A 16,763-nucleotide genomic window follows, 5' to 3' on the forward strand; every position below is an offset into this window, starting at 1 on the left:
TTCACAAATATTGATACTATGTTGAAAGAGGCTTTTGAGACCTGAAAAGGCTACCTAATTGAGTGCTGTAAATAGGATTAACCTCAATTCAGGTATCCTCTTTCCCTTTTTACTTTTTTCAAATTATGGGAAACGTTTGGATGTGTGGCTTTCACTTTTTTTTTTTCCCTCTCTGAAATGTATAGGAAAAAGGAAAGGAGGATCAGCAATGAGCACCTTTGAAAATGTCACCTTCCCCAAGTTAGCAATGCTGCTGATGTACGATTTTGCAGGGAAGAAAACAGCATTTGATGCCATCTGCAGTCCTGGACCAAGCCCAAACTGTAACTCAGACTGAAATGGAATTTGTTGTTCTAGTCCTGGGTCAGCTACAAAACCGCCTTTAGCAGCCTGCTCTCAGGTGGGATTGCTTCCAGTGTAGCAGTTGGGAGACTGAATTGCTGCTCAATGGCTGCAGAAGTGTTCAAGGTCAAAGTGAGGAACAGAAGTGGAAAATGCAGTAATGAACTTTTGATTTGAGGTTGTTGAAGATGACAGCTTATTTAGTTGAGACTTGCTTAGGTGAAAAATGTACCCTGAAAATTATTTTAAGTAGATAGCAGACATTGGGCTCATCATTTTCTGGATAAGCCTTTCGTTCCAGACTGCAAACTTGAATTCAATTGTGAGCGTCCAGCTGAGCAGGTCAAACAGGTCCTGTCTCATCCATCCCGGTGCTCATTCTTCATGAGCTCCAGGATTGTTATAATTAATCTGTTAGTCACTGAAAAAATCATCTAATGTTATTTCAGGCCAGGCCAGTCTTGCTTCTCATAGAATAAAGGCCGTATAGGCCAAAAATAAAATGGTCATGCAATACATTTTTATGAATCTAGGAGTTGTCTTTGGAGTGTACAGGAACAATCTAAAAGACCAGATCACTTTTTCATGTTGTTTGCATAGAAGCCGGTAGGGTGTTTCTTGCTTTCTTTTTCTTTTTCTTTTCCTTTTCTTTTTTCTTTCTTTTTTTTTTTTTTTTTTTTTTTTTTTTGCTTGCTTGTTATTGCAAGGATTCAGTGTAGCATTCAACCATCTACCTTGTGTTTACATGATGTGTTCCATAGCAGCCAGCATCAGCGCTGTTTGGACTTGCCAGCACTGGGCAGAGGAAGTAGGGTGCACAAACAAGGTTCAGCTCAGCTTACTAATTGCAGTAAGTACCTAAAATATCTTTCAGAAGACTATTAAAAGAAGTCTGTCTGATAAAAGATGTTAGAGAAGTATTTATGTCAAAACAGCGTTGTAAGGCAGCTCAGTGAGAGCGCAGGTGTTTGAAAACAAGTGTTTGCAGTAGGCAGTGATTACCACGTATTTTTATTTGTGTGTTTCTCTGTAATTGATGGCTGTTGATATAAAATGCTCTCTTGCAGTAAGTTCAAAGCCAACCACCTACCTACTAATTTTGTAACGCATTTACTGTTAATCCTCCCCATAGCCCTCCCTTTGTAGTTATCTTCTATGTGAAACTACATTTACTGGAATTTGTACAGACCTTGATCTTCAACTGACTTCAATGACGCCGTCACGTACATCAAAATAAATAGATTTTAGTGCAGGTCTCCTATACTCCAAATGGATTGCTTGTATGTTCTGATAATGGATTATCCTACACTATTAGCATCTAACATAAAGAAAGTAATCCTAAGTAACCAAAATCGTAACAGCACGTTACTTGTATTGTTTCACAATGAAACTATGGAAGTGCTATCAGGATGGAAGGTTCTGTGACTAGTGGCAACTACCTGCTGCCTGGAAACTGCCAGTTGCACTTCCCAGACAGCTCAGCTGGGATCTTCATAAGAACCTGGAGCTCTCCAATGCCTCCACATCATGCGTGGCAGCAGCAGTTGAGCAGCACAGAGGACCATGGAATGTGTGGCTCTGGGCAATATGGTCTAGTGGTTGGAGACCCTGCCCAGGGCAGGAGGATTGAAACTAGATGATCTTTGAGGTCCTTTTCAACCCAGGCCACTCTGGTTCTATGATGGAGCACTTCTGGCCACAGGGCAGAGCATGGGGCTGCACATGCCACTTCTATCTGAAATGCTGATCTGCGTGTCTTACAGAGCCCTCAGAGCAACATGGAACCATGTAAGAAGAAAAGGGGGGGGCTTTGTTTGCTCATTATGAGCATAGAGTTCATGATTCTGAAAGATGCCAGAGTTATTATGTAAATATCCTACATATCTGCAATGCCTGTCTTAGGCAGTATGGCACACAGAACCTTGTTTCAACTTAAAACAGAAGTCATTTTTAGTGGTGAAAATACCTCAGTGTGGCACTCCTTTCTGGGTTGAGACATGGAGACGTCTGAGGAGGTAGCTAAGTCTGACAGTAGACTGGAATATTAGCTTCTTGATTAGTAGTACCAATCCATTTCATAAAGGTTACTCACCAGTTTGAAACCAATTCAACAGAATGTAATACACAGGGATAGCTTTTCTGCAGATGCTTTGATCTCTGATAGCATTTTCCAGTGATTCAGCCAAGCGTTTTGAGACAAGGGGAAACTACGATTAGGTCACCTAATGGCTGTGGTTTTGCTTTTAGTGAAAAACTCTGCCTGAAAAAGAATAAGAAAACATCTCTGGAAGACAGCTTGATGTGCTGTGGGACCTGGGACTCGGAAATACCTTAATTAAGCTGAAATTGATACTGTGTCACAATGGGGTAGAGCTGTGGGACATAAACAACCTGACCTCCGAGAAGAATATCGAGTGCATCTTCGTGATGCTTTGTCCGACTTCTTGTGATAGTCACCAGATCTCTCCATCATCACAGAACAAATCTGCAGCTTCACAGACACATCTTGAGTAATCCCAACTTGAGCTGTCTGGGGAGAAAGGTGAAATGCTTATAGTTTGTTTATGATGTGAAGAGTTCTTGAGGTATGTCAGAAGAAAATTGTCCTAATAGTTGTCTATCGTTTTTTTTCCCCTTGAATTGCTCATTGAACACGCGTAGTGTGTTGTATGCTTGGGTTTTTTTGGTTGGCTGTCAGCAGTAGTACTTTGAAAGCCATCTTTATTTTCATAATTAAAAGCTGCTTTTTCTTTTTTTCAGTGACACAGTTGAACAAACAATTGGATGGATGGTTGCTCCTGCTGAAGGGCTCTCACAGGGGAGCAGGAATGGCTCTCTGCATTGGCTGCTGGGGCTTCCGCTCCCAGCCTTCCTTCATCAGTCTGTCTTGAATCATTATGATTTGCAGAGCATCATTTGAAAGGAATCTGAAATAGGTTTTCACATGTTGATCACATCTCTGAGAGCTTCATATGTCTCTGCATCCGTTGAGTGTTTTTAAAAAACAGAGAAGCTCCACGGATCTGTCACCCCATCCTGAAATAAGAGGCAGTCAAAAGCTGATTAAGAGTGCATCTCTTCTTGCTCCAACGGTATGTCCTAAAATAGGCTCTGGTGTTCCAATGTGCAGACGGTGAAGGATGGGATATAAACAATTGCTTGTTTACTTTTCCCACACTCGGAAACTAGAGTAAATTCAGCACAGATTCCACAGAAGCACTTCTGATCAGGGTAATGGTAGCTGGAAACAAAGCTTTGGATTTGCTTAGAAGTAATGTGTTTCTTCCTCAAAATGAATCGATGCCTTAATCAAGTAGCAAGGTGCTTAAAGAATCACAGGGAATGGAAAAGCAGCTTTCCAGGCTTGCTGAGAAAAGGCGGGGGCTGATCGCCCTGAGGTTGCTGCTCAGTTGTCCCTGTGGCAGAGGACAAAGGGGTCTGGTGGCACAAAAGGAGCCCCTGCTGGAGCCAAGAGATCTCTGCTGTGCCTTGTTCTATGGAAGGGTCACTAGGCCACTTGTCTCTGTTCATGTTAAAGCACCTTTACAGACAGGCATAGGTCCTTCTGCTATTTGCTGTCGTTCTCGTTTGAAATAGAGCAATGTTGCAGAAGAAAGCAGTCCCACTGATCTCGTTCATAAATATAAAGCCAGTATTGTGAGTATGTAGTGTTACTCCATCAGGCTTTGGGGCAGTGTAGGCTCAGAGCTTGTCAACATAATCTTTGTCCTTCTCTGCTGTCTGAGTTTGGTTCTTCATTGCTCAGGAGCCTCAAGGATCAGCTCAAGCTGTGGTGTGGGGAAGACCCCCGTTGTAGATGCGTGCAGTCACTCCATCAGCCTGCACTATCAGGCGCAGCATCTCAGCAGTACCGTGTTTGTACAGCGCACACGCCCTGCATGCACCTACAAGCCTGCTTTATCACTGCTAAGTCTCTGCTGTGAAAGTAGATTTCTGCTGCTGGAGCTGCCCTGCCAGACAGGGAGATGTGCTGACTGCTCTGTCCTGTCCTGCGCTTCTGTGCTGGGAGAGACAGACCGGGAGCTGGCTCATGGAGCATAGTGAGACATGCAGGTCCCAAGTTCTTTTGTACTTCATTTTGCTTTCACACTGTCACTGTTACCTGTGTGCATTATTATGCTGCCCAAACTAGTATTGATTTTCATATTGTGTTTTAACAGACTGGAGTTCGGAGCTTATTCTGTCTCCTTTGGCTGTGTCCCATGACTGTGGCATATGCTGCTTTTTAACCTTACCTTTGTTTCTCTGAGTTCCTTCTTTAATAGCAGGATTTACAACAGCTGTGTTTTTTCTTTACATTTTTATTTCTTTTTCCTTTTTCCCAAGTGGATGGAAATCTTAGCTTCTTCCTAAGCAAGGAGAAGAAGTTTTGTATGGCTCCAGCCACAGAGATGCTGAATATTTGTTTCTCTTTATTTGACTAGAAAACAGAGTACCTGGCAGTGGCTGTTTGTTTATATGGTGTGCTTGGGTGTGAGGGGCAAAGCAGGCAGATTTACATTTACATTTCTTTACTGCTTTTTTCTTGAGCTCCCACACATGAGCAATAGCCCTGCAGGGTAGGGAGGGAGTAAGATATGTGTGTTGCTCTTTATTTCACTATAAACTTCGCTCTGATTACTAGAACTTCTCAGGGGAAGATGAGCTCTGCTTTACCATTGCTGGGAGTATAAATCACTCCTAATTAATACCACAGTTGAGCTGCCTGGAAAGGGAGGCAAAACTCATACGTTTTGGCGGTGTCATTCCAGTAAACCTGTGTGAGAGGGAGGCCAGGCTGACAGCCTGCAGGCTCTGTGCTCCGGGGCAGAGACACGGGTTGGTATCAGGATGAAGTTGCTCAAGCTTTGGTGAAGTTGCTCAAGTTCTGACCCAGATACCAGCTGTCCACGACAGTTCCTGACCTGTGGAGCTCTCGAAGGAGGAGCACGGGGCAGACATTAGGAGGTAGGTGCAGCACCTCTCCATTTTGTACGTGAGGTTTTTGAGCAACACACTTGCCAAAGGTTTTGTGAAGAATCTGCAGAACTAGGAATTCAGTAGCCCTTGCCCATCTCTCACGCTGGTGCCAGAGGCAGACAGGTAGTTTGCTAAATGCTTCAGCCCAACTCCTCGAAATTATGCCTGCATTCTCACTGAAACCAGCAAGTTCTTCAGTTTAGAATGCATTTATTTTTAAACTGTAGAGGCAGAGCCTACATGTTTGGACAAACTAGCGCCAGAGCATTGAGTGCCTTGTAGATTCTTAGCCCTAACTGACTGCTCGCTGAAAGCACCGCCTCAGCCTCCTGTAGCCTCCCTGACAGAGTGCATAGTGCCTTTTTTCAGCCTGACCTTGCCCTTTTTAGCTTAAATCAATAGCAAAGACAAAGATAGAGTGCAAAGGGAAAGAATTCAGAATGAACAGTGCTCACTAAATAGACAATCCACATGTGAAATGTAGGATTTTAAATGCAAATGCCTTCATCTTGTCTTATCAGAGCCAATTGGTTTAGCCTCTGTGCTACACAGGTTGAATCTAAATGTTGCATGGATAACTCTGAGCTGACACCAGTATTTATGCAGGACAGCTGATGATGCAATGTTGTAGTTGGCTTCAAGGAAAGGTCTTACCCCAGGCAGAATGGAGTCCATCTCCACCAAGGTTTTACTTTCTCATCATTATTTCTCTCCTGTATGAAGTGTAGACATTAAGCACTGAGCTTGGCACCACAGCACAGTGGAGCAGGAAGTCATGGGGATTTCCCTGATAGCCCCAAGGTCACAGTAATGAACATGCAGCAACTTGGGAAAAAAGCAGCACACAGGAGAATGCCAGAAGGTCCTGTCACCTGGCTGACCTGCAACCTGGTTTGTAAGGTAAGGGATGAGAATGTCCTGTTAACAACATGCTTCAATCCCCCTTCTTACAATGAAGTTGAGCAAAGCATTGGTTTTTCTGGGAGGTCTAGTAGGTAGAAAGCATTCCAGTTTCCACAGGTTGACTTTGCTTAGTGGAAGAATATGTGACTACCCAAAGGAGCTTTCTCCTTACCCTAGAGAATGCATTTCTTCCCTCTTCTGTCATATCAGCAACCTTGCTCTTTCACCCTCCAGAGAACTGTTTTGTCTTTGCTTTCAGTAGGGTTAGTTTTCAGGCAAGTAAGTAGGCTGGTTTGACCCTGTAAAACTCCATTCCCAAAGCGTGGGAGTGATGGAGACAACAAAAGCAAGGGAACAGGAGTTGTAGGGCAGACCCACCTCTTTTTGGTGTAATTCGGTTTTAGCTTTGAGTTTTAGCAGTTGTGAAAGCTCATGAAAAGCAGCCTTTTCTGCTTGGGATGAATGAAAGCCTCACAGGTGTAAGCATGGGGATTTAATTGCAGCATTCACCCAGCCCAGTTCTTCTCTTCCAGTCTGACATGTGGCTGCCTCATGTGATGTCTCTTGGCATTGCAGAGATATAGCATCACCCACGGCTCTTGCAGCAGCAGCTGTTTCTTTGAGCCTGTCAGCCTCCTCCAGTGGCTGGAGTAGCAGTGAATTTCTGCAGATGCACAGTACTGCATCGCCACAGTCCCAGTGAAGCCACCGAGTTTCATAGAAGTCTATGAATGAGAGCAGCTATCCAGTCAAGAAGGTATTCTCTACATTGCAGGTTAAATGGCCATCTTTCCTTCCAGAGGTGTGTGTATAGAAGACGTTCCTGGTTTTTATGACAGTGCTATGAAGAATGTCGGTCGTTCTGAGTTGTCCTTTGCACTGCATCACTGTTCTGTGCTTTGGAAGTGGTTGTAGGGCTGGCTCAAGCTCTGTCGGCTGTGCCTGGGGTTAAAGCAGGTGCTTTGGCCCTCAGAACCCAGCCTGGCAAGATGGGGGCAGATAGGCAGGATTTCCCCTCTGTTGTTCCCTTTGGGTTCCAGAACTTCCAAACAAGACTAGGAGAGGGGAAGGGAGACCGAGGATATCTGAGCATCTTCTCAGGCCAGTTACACACACGACAATTACCTCAGTGTAAACAACCCATCGTACCGGGATGGGGAGAGCCTTTTGAGCCTGAGGAGGGTGCTTTGAAGTGCCTCTGCTCAGGGAGTGTCTGTTAATGCAGGGAATTGCACCGGCCGCAGCCCTGGGCTGCGCTGAACGGAATTGGGCTGCGGTGCCTATTGAGCTGGATGGGATGGCTGTTAGGTGCCCTCGGTATGACAAAGCGGTCGTTAACATTCCACCAACTATGGGGCAGTAACCAGTAGCAACGCTTGCCTGTCTCGGCCAGCCCAGCTTGCTGCCGCTAGCGGTACCGTAAGGGGATTTGTCTCTTGTACCTGCTGAAATTCCACTTTCCTAGCGGTATCTGCACGATTTCTCGCATGTTCTGTGGAAGAATCCTAGCAAGGCACACCGAGGTTAATATAAATGTATCTATCTCTCAGCAGGGAGGAAGATTATGTCAATTTAGGCTAATAGCTGCCAAATGATAGACACACAGATGCTGTTAAATTGGTTTAATTCCCGTTGGCCGGCCCTGACAATTGGGAGCAAAGATAAATATACACAAAGCATTCAAAGCTCGGGGTGTTATGATGCTAATTGAAAAGTCACCAAAGGAAGCCCTCACGGTCTGTGGGAACCTCGGTGCACAGGATTAGCGGCTAATTAGTGGCTAGGAGCTATTTCACCCCGAGCACAGGCACCTCTGCCCGTGCAATCAGTTCTTGCCCTTGATACCAGCAATAAAGAAACTGCTGTGGGCAGCAGGCAGTGTGATGGTAGGAAGATAACATAGTGTTAGCAGTGTAACGAGCTCTCCCATAATGCACAGAAGCAATGTCAAAGATGCTTGCTGTGTCTTGAGCCACAGCAAACATAAAGGCATTTGAGGCCTGAGCTCTTTTTCCCCTCGCTTTTTAACACATGCACAAGTTTATGTGACTTTTTACCTCTTTCATGTCATGTTTGCAGCAGATGAGGGAACACGCTCTGCAGACCCTGAGCCTCAACCTCTACTTTGGACTCTGCAGTGAGTGCGCACTCGCACGGTGCTTTAGAATCATGACATTTAAAAAATATATAATCTGTCAGCATCCCGGTATTTCCCTCTCAATTTGTTCCTTGGTGTACAACTGAAGAATCAAAGAGTTCTTCAAATAATGTGCCTGTGTTATGTGAACCCAAGGGCTCGGCCTGTGGAAAAAGAAAGATTTGCAAAATGGTACAAATCAGTGCATCACTGCCAGCACTGAACTAATCAGGGCTTTGTTTAATGAGGGGTGCATCTATTTTGCTCAGTTATTTCCCGCTGGTGAGAATCCTTCATTTATACTTTCATTTGGGAATGCTGGTTTTGGAACTCTCTGGAAGGGCATGTTTCCTTGTCCTCACATTTACTTTTTCAAATCTGAAACAACAGTTTAAAGCTGTGTTTACAGTTACACACCCTCTCAATTAAATCAACCAGTATTGCACTTCACAAAGACACCAAGCAGCAATGGCAGGAAGGTTCACTTGTAAGCTTTAGAGGAGCTAGAAAGCTTTTTTTCCTGTGTTGCCAGCTCTGACTAATGCTGTTCTGCACAAGCTGAAGTCAGAAGCAGGTAATGTGAAGAACCCGTGCTGGTAGGCATTGACCTGCAGCGCATGGGCTGGTGGCTTAAGTCTGCTCTTCTGGCAATCAGCAGATGGGCGCTTGTAGCCTGGTTTCCTTAATCCTCTGGTTGACCAGCCCTCCAGACAGCTAACTCTCTTCTCCAGCTGCTGAGAAAAAGCTAAATCATGGAATCATTTAGGTTGGAAGGGACCACTGCGATCATCCAGTCCAACTGCCAGCCCATCCCCCCATGCCTGCTGACCACGTGCTTCAGTGCCACATCTCCATGGTTCTTCAACACTTTCAGGGACAGTGACTCCACCACCTCCCTGGGCAGCCACTGTCTCACCACTCTTTCTGAGAAGAAATTTGTCTTTATATCCAATCTGGACCCCTACTCCCCAGTACAACTTAAGGCCATTACCTCTTGTCCTGTCACTATTACATGGGATCCCTAGCAGCTATGTTGTAGAACTGGTGATCTGGGAAGAGGATTGTGAAAAGCGAACAGACTTGTAGGCACAGAAGTTCTTCTATAGGTCTGAAAGAAACCTCAGATTTCAAGCTATTTTGCCCCCTCACAAAATCCTTAGGGAAAAGAGAGACAACAGCCCCAGGCAGCCACCTCTGCTGTGGATAAGCTGCCTGGCTTGCAGGGCAGCCCAGAGAACCCAGCTGCTCTAGGAGTCCTAATAGCCTTTGTGGAGCAACAGATTGCTGAAATCATGCTCATCGTTCAGTACGTTTGTCAAAATAGAAATGAGATACACAGGAATAACATTTTTTGGCCAAGGTATTTCTAACTGATTCTAGGTGGGTATTAGTAATAATACAGCTGTCAGCTTTCACACAGTGTTTTTTAAGCAGCAGTGCGTTGTATCTTTTAAGGTATCTTCCCTTTTATTTTAAGCAAAATACCTTTGGGAACCATTAGTAATGGTTTCAGGCACTGCTGGACAGTAGTAGCGTGAAGATACAGAGTGCAGCAACCCATACAGCGTAGGAAGCCAGTGACAGGGCTGCAGGCTGGAAAGGCACTCTGTGCCAGAGCCTGGCAAGAAGCAACGAGCAGATCAGACAGCTGCTTACCTGCTGTGAGTTGAAAAGAAGGAGAATCCCAAGTCAAGAAAAGGAGAGAACCATAGAGAAGAAACTGCAGAGGAGTTCCTAATTTCTATAGGAATCTGTGCATGACACACTGGGTCTGCAGGAGCCCAGAGCTCAACTCAGCGCCTTGAAACCCAGTACCACAGCTGTAACTCTCAGGATCTCTTCTGAGCAAATCTCGTGCCATTTAGGGAAGGTGCTGGGCTGAGCTGAAGCTGTGCAAATGCAGCTGTTCTCATATCAGCTAAGAAAAAATAAAAATCAGTTTAAAGCATTAGCCTGTTCCAAAAAAACAGTGCTAAACTTCATTCCAGAGCTGCTGTTAAGTTGAAAAATATATAAGTGCATCTTCAAATAAAGTGTAAAAAACCATTTGCTTTTCTAGTGGTCTAATGACTGCTTTTGCCAGGTTACTTCCAAAGTAGAATTCACCTACAGTCTGAGGCAACGCCTGGGAGATCCGAGCATTCTGGTATAACTGGGATAAAGTTGAGCTGAGAGACAGGTCAGAATCAGGTGTACCATGGAGGTACTGCGGCCTTTTTGGGGGAAGATTGCCATCTTGCTGGGAAGATCATGTTTCTGTTATTACCAGTAACAACTGGTTTCTACCATTTACTCTCCCCTCTTTCTTTGTCAGGTAGGCCCTGACAGCTGAGGGTCTCAACGCACCATGCAGGTGAAGCTGTCACATTACGGGCTCAGAAACGCCGTCAGGTAGTATCAGGTGTGTGGGGTATGTGGCACCACGGCCCTGGTCAGAGAGCCTGCAGTCCAAGCCAGGAGCCTGCAAGAGGGGGGCACAGAAAAGCAGTGACACCTGCACTGTTTTTAATGGGATTTGTAGCTGTGGGGTTTTCTTTCAGTGCACTTTGACGCAGATGCACGTGAAATGTATTACCGCAAGAGCAGGCTGCCTGCTTGTGAATGCTTCTGCAGGGCAACGTCTGTTCTGCAGAGGCAGACACGAGGAGTGAGCTTTAGGTGGGAGCAGCTTGGTTGGCACCATTTTCCCTCTGTGGCCTTGCAGGAAGCTAACATCAGCCATCTTCACAGACTGTGCGACTGTAACAGGCCGCTGCCTGCGCCCGGGAGCACAGACCCTCTTGCTGCAGTCAGCAGAGCAAGTCTGAACTGGGTGCATGGAGCAGGAAATGCCAGTTCACAGCCCTCCCACGTGGCTCCAGGCTGCATGCACACTCACTTTTCCAGCCCCCAGAGCTTGTACATATTAATCCCTTCACCATCCAGATGCCGTTTTGGGATCAGCAGAGCATTCTGTGATCTTGGAAGGCTGCTCGTGTAGTGTGAGAGCCATCGCACACACCGTGTGCATTGGGTGCCTGCTGTGCCCTGCTGCAGGTATCGACGTGTAGGAGAGCTTCGTCACAACAAACAGCCAAACGCTGAGCTTTTTTTCCACCCGTCATACTTTCTGATTAGTCTCAGGGAAAACCATCAGTAGGGCTGCAGAAAAGTTAAAGTTTTGCAAATTTAAGATTTGGTGGGAATATGTGCTTGTTTGGACTTGGCCCAAGAGCCTCATTTACCTGTTTGACAGGTAACAATTAGTGAGCAATAGCTCTGCTGGCTGGAATGTGGCTGTGAGGGCCAGCGGGCGCTGGGTTAGCGGGTGGGCAGGTGTGGGTGCAGCGCCCAGATAGGTATGTGCATGCACAGCATTCCTGGGAATCAGCTTTCCCCTAAAGATGGAGCGATGACTGCAGGGCACAAAAGGGCTGGGCTTAGCTCAGGCTCCAAGAGGTGAGCTGTTTGCAAGGTAAAGAAGTAAGGTAAATAGTGGGATAGAAGGCGAGCTGACAAAGAGGCTGGAGGAAGCAGCTGCCTCTTTTTTTCATGGTCCAGCAATAGGAGAGCAAAGGAAGGGTTTATAGCAGGTCTGAGAAGCTCACTCGGCACAGTATAAATGCAAAATGGGAAAACCATGTGGCAGTCAGCTTAGAAACGGTTACACTGCTGATGTGCTCGTTCCTCAGTTCCGCCATTAGCAGGAATCCAAGTGCCAACAAGTTTATCAAATAAAACCATTTCTTGACAAACAGCCCCGATTCCAGCTTCTGCCAACAGCCCCTCCAGTGTCCCCAGGGGGAACTGGCGTGATAAGTGATGCTGGCAGTCAGGGACATGGCAGGTGTTAAACAACGTTTGATACTTTGTCCTCACAACAGGTAACCCTTCTGTTATAGGAACAGAAAAATTTGCTGATTCTTTTCGTGTTTTATTCCCATTTGTAAACAGGCTTTTGTGTTTGTGTATTTCCACTCAGGTGTTTTGTACTTGACAAGCAAGCCATTGTGTGACTGTAGAAGCCACATCCTTCTTCCTGGTCTCTGTAGTTCCACCTGCAGAGTTAGAGTAGTGTGTCCCATCTTCTCAGCCAGACGAGACACGGACAGTAAGTACTACTAGTTACTTGCACATTACTGATCTGTTTTTATTTATCCACACAGTCTTTCATTGTAACCTTTATTTCACAAAGATGACAAAGCATTTTTTTTCATTTTCAATAAAAATGATGTATTTTTTACTTATAAATGTCTTCCCTGGCTGAACTGGTGTACTGGTCAATCTCATTTGAGCAAGAATAAATCCATGTATAATTAGAGACCATTTACCTTGATCTTAAAGGACTCAGCATCACTTTGAGCCATTAAACATCATTTGTACACTGTTATTTACTCTGACCTTCATTAAGAGGGAGTCTCTTTGCTCAACAGTGCATGGGCCAATAAGTGGTCATTAAGCCTAACACAACAACAGGATTCGTATTACTTCTCCCAAGCTCCTCATACCACAAGCAAGCACCACAGTAGCATGGAGGCAAGGACTGATGCTGCTATCCTCAACCCAATGCCAGCAGGGTTTAGCAGGAGGCCCCCCCTGCTGACACCACCCAGCACCACCTGTGAGGACCCTGCACCCACCAGTGTGCCATACTGATAGCATCCCAGCCCTTTTCTCAGCCCCTGGCTTCCCCTCATCATGTAACTATGGAGCAGACAGGGTGGGGGCAATGTGGATAAAGGTGTAGGGAGTGAAAATTGACCATGCATGCACGTGAAGAGGCTGTATTAAATGCATGGTGTGCTTGCTCCAGAAAGGGGCCTAAGTCATCATGTCAACTGTGTTGATGAGGGAAAGAGAATAAAAGGCACCCAGGCACCGAGGCAAGAAGTCAACAGTGCCATTCCCTTCCCCGCATCTCCCAGTCTGCCCCAGACTTCCTCAGCTGGAGCTTGAATCCACCTTGACATTTCAAACCTCTAAGTCAACGTGTTTTGCCAAGTTGTCTGATCACCAATTGAACTCCTTTCTACTTTTGACATCCAGAGCATTATGGTTTTTGTTTGTTCGTTTGAATGCCTGCAGAATGTGACAGGTACCTAGAAAAATCACTTTGTCCCAGTAGCATCCCTTGTTAATGTCAAAGAGAGCTGCATGGAGAGGCTGAGTTGTGGTCAGCGCTGAACTCTGTGCTCCTTTGGTGTCTGGAAATGGGAAATGTACTTGTAGAGAGACCAGACTCAGGGGCAGTGAAAGAGCGTTTCTTCACCCTTCACTTTTTTAGGAGTGTGAACACAAGGAATTTAATCTTTCCATTTGGTTACTGCTGCTATCTGCTATATCAGCACAGCCGCCAGAGCCGTTGTAAACATTTGAAGAGTGGCATTGATTAAAGGTGACTCAGGAACAAATGTGATATGAAGAATTTGGAAAGATTGGAAGAACAGCCAGTGTGCCAAATGCTTTTCTACATGGACACCTAAAGGGATGAAGAAGAGGATGCTTTGGGAGTCACCCTTCCCACTTCAGCTCTGCGGTCATAGTCCTGTTAGAAGCACACACTGACTCAAAGGGCCATTGTCCCACCACTGCATGAAGCTTGCAGTGAGTCAGCCCCTAAATGTTACAAGGCAGGATAGCTCCAGCTGCTATTTAGGCTCTGTACAAAGTTTGACACTACTTCAGGGCAGATATGGGGACTCCAGAGAACATGACAAGGGCTGTGTTGCTCACAGGTAACTACCAATAAGGAGCCCACCAGATAAAGTGAATCAGAGATGGCATCTGAAATAGCCTGTCACCCCAGCAAAACACATTCTAGAAGAGTAAAGTTGAAAAAGGACCAACTCAAAGGAATTCACCACTACAGGTTATTCCCAGGCAGCGCTACCCTACGTGAGGAGTAACAGAAAACACATGACCTTACTCTCTGTGAAGTGTTTGTGGAGCTTTTGTCACCATAGCACCGAGTCACCAGATACAGAAAGGTCCCTCCCATGATTCATAACTGAACCCACAGTGGCTGTTGCTATTTTCTGCAGTCCTTTCACTCTGCAGCGTGTGGCAGCTGAGCAGAGTGGTACTGAACACTCGCCAGCCTCTCCCTCTTCCCAGTGCCTTGCAAACAACTCCCAGTTCTCAGCAGCTTTTTGAGCTGTTCTGGGCACCTGAGGAGAGCTGGTGGTTCTGCGGTCATTTCATACAACATAGGTGTGGGCAGAGTAAGGACACAAAGTGATCTGCACAGAAGGACTTTGGGTTGAGTTGGCAATCACCAGCCTTCAGCTCTTTGTGAAGAAGTATTCTGAAATAGTCTGAGACTTTCAGATTAAGAATTTTGTAGCCAAAATATATCTGCTACATGTGCCAGTAACAATAGATAAAAATACAATGTTGGTCCAATCTGTTTTCATATTTATGGACATGAGCCACATTTTCTACCTTCTGATGCTGGATTGCCCTGAGATCCCAACATTAACTGGAGGTCTTTTCCAACCTTAATGATTCTGTGATTACATTTTCCCACATCACTAGTGGTAGGACAAGAAGGAATGGCCTCAAGTTGTGCCAGGGGAGGTTCAGGTTGGATATTAGGAAAAAATTCTTCTCTGGAAGAGTGGTCAGGTATTGGAATGGGCTCTCGAAGGAAGTGGGGAGTGGAGGGGGACTCCACTGTCCCTGGAGTTGTTCAAGAAATGTTTAGATGTTGTATTAAATGATGTTGTTTAGTGGGGAAAATATTGGCGGTCAGTGGATGGTTGGACTGGATGATCTTAGAGTTCTTTTCCAACTTTGGTGATTCTGTGATTACTAGGAAGAAAACAAGCTACCAGGAACTGTATCTGCAGGAGAGTCACTTCCTAGATGTAATCTGGACCACGAATGGCATTTCATTTGGCAGAACTAGATATTTTGGGTGGGACATGAAACTGGAGAAGTGGAATGGCAGAAGTGGGTGTGTAAGTACAAAGTTGGTAGAAGTCTGGGAGCTCCTCAGCAAGAGGTGGTGTCTGGGCAGCGAGATCTGCAGGCTTGGCAGTGAGAAGCCCACCACTGGACACCGATAAAAGGAACCTCCAGGCAGAGGAGATGCAGAGGCTGCTGCAGAATGGGTGGTTGGACTTGTGGGCATAGCCTCATGGCAGCAGGCTCATGGGGAATGGGAAGGGCCCCCAAGAAGACTGAGAGCACAGGAAGTCAAGCTTAGGAGGAGTCCTGGGTCTGCTGAGTGCAGAGAGCGGAGGAGGTATTCCTCAAGGAAGTGGCTACCAGGAATCAAACAGAACAATTTCAATTAAAGGTCAGTGGTAGCATAGGACAATAGCAACCTTGCACATTGCAGGTGATAAAGAATAGATGGCCTCCCACCAGAAGAGGAGGAAGTTACTGGAAGAGATTCCTGGGAGGAGCAGTGGGAATGGGAGTGCAGGGGCTTGAGATACAGCATGGAGGGGAGGCCCTGCCAGCACTGCCTGGAGCTTGGTGGGTACATGAGCCCTCCAGGAGCACCTGCTTGAGCAGCTTCTGTTTTGGCAGCTCCCAGCTGTCAGAACCACCACTCTTTCAGGGCACGTGGGGAGTGTGACAGCAGATCTTCCGCAGCATCAGTTGTTTTATTTCAGTGAATAAGGTAACTCACGTATGCAGGGTGCTGAGGGAGCTGGTGGGGGTGATTGCTGAGCCCCTCTTGGCCATCTATCAACACTCCTGGTTAACTGGCGAGGTCCCAGAGGATTGGAGGCTTGCTGATGTGACTCCCATCTTCAAGAAGGGCCATAAGAAGGATCTGGGGAACTACAGGCCTGTCAGCCTGACCTCAGTACCAGGGAAGGTTATGGAGCAAATCATCCTGGATGAGATTGCACAGCATGTGCAGTGTCCAGGGGATCAGGCCCAGCCAGCACGGGTTTGTGAAAGGCAGGTTGTGCTTGACCAACCTCATCTCCTTCTATGACTGGGTGACCAGACTGGTAGATGAGGGAAGGGCTGTTGATGTAGTCTTCCTAGACTTCAGCAAAGCCTTTGACACGGTCCCTCACAGGCTTCTTCTGGGGAAGCTGGCTGCCCATGGCCTGGACAGATATACACTTCTTTGGGTAAGGAACTGGCTACAGGGCCATGCCCAGCAGGTCGTGGTGAATGGAGTGAAGTCCAGCTGGCAATCCATTTCAAGTGGTGTCCCCCAGGGGTTGGTACTGGGGCCCATCTTGTTTAATATCTTTATTGATGATCTAGATGAGGGCATTGAGTGCACCCTCAGTAAGTTTGCAGATGACACCAAGCTGGGAGGTGGTGTCGATCTGCCTGAGGGTAGGGAGGCCCTTCAGAGGGATTTAGATAAGCTGGATTGCTGGGCTGAGGTGAATGGGATGAGGTTCAACAAGGCCAAGTGCTGGCTCCTGCACTTTGGCCACAACAACCC

General features: G+C 46.2%; 1 long non-coding RNA gene across 2 annotated transcripts; it reads left to right on the forward strand.

The window, feature by feature from the left end:
* The first annotated feature begins 2,243 nt into the window (after positions 1-2,243).
* On the forward strand, positions 2,244-12,590 carry LOC122155192. Of its 2 annotated transcripts, XR_006167159.1 has the most exons (4): positions 2,244-3,434; positions 5,115-6,222; positions 10,677-10,763; positions 12,324-12,590. It is a non-coding gene; the product is annotated as an uncharacterized LOC122155192 (long non-coding RNA). The 2 variants fall into 2 exon arrangements; XR_006167158.1 differs by having other exon boundaries at positions 5,115-10,763.
* Positions 12,591-16,763: the final 4,173 nt, after the last annotated feature.

The sequence above is a fragment of the Centrocercus urophasianus genome, unplaced genomic scaffold, assembly GCF_019232065.1.
Source record: "Centrocercus urophasianus isolate 14NV4802_14NV808 unplaced genomic scaffold, USGS_Curo_1.0 seq_11, whole genome shotgun sequence".
Lineage (NCBI taxonomy): Eukaryota > Metazoa > Chordata > Aves > Galliformes > Phasianidae > Centrocercus > Centrocercus urophasianus.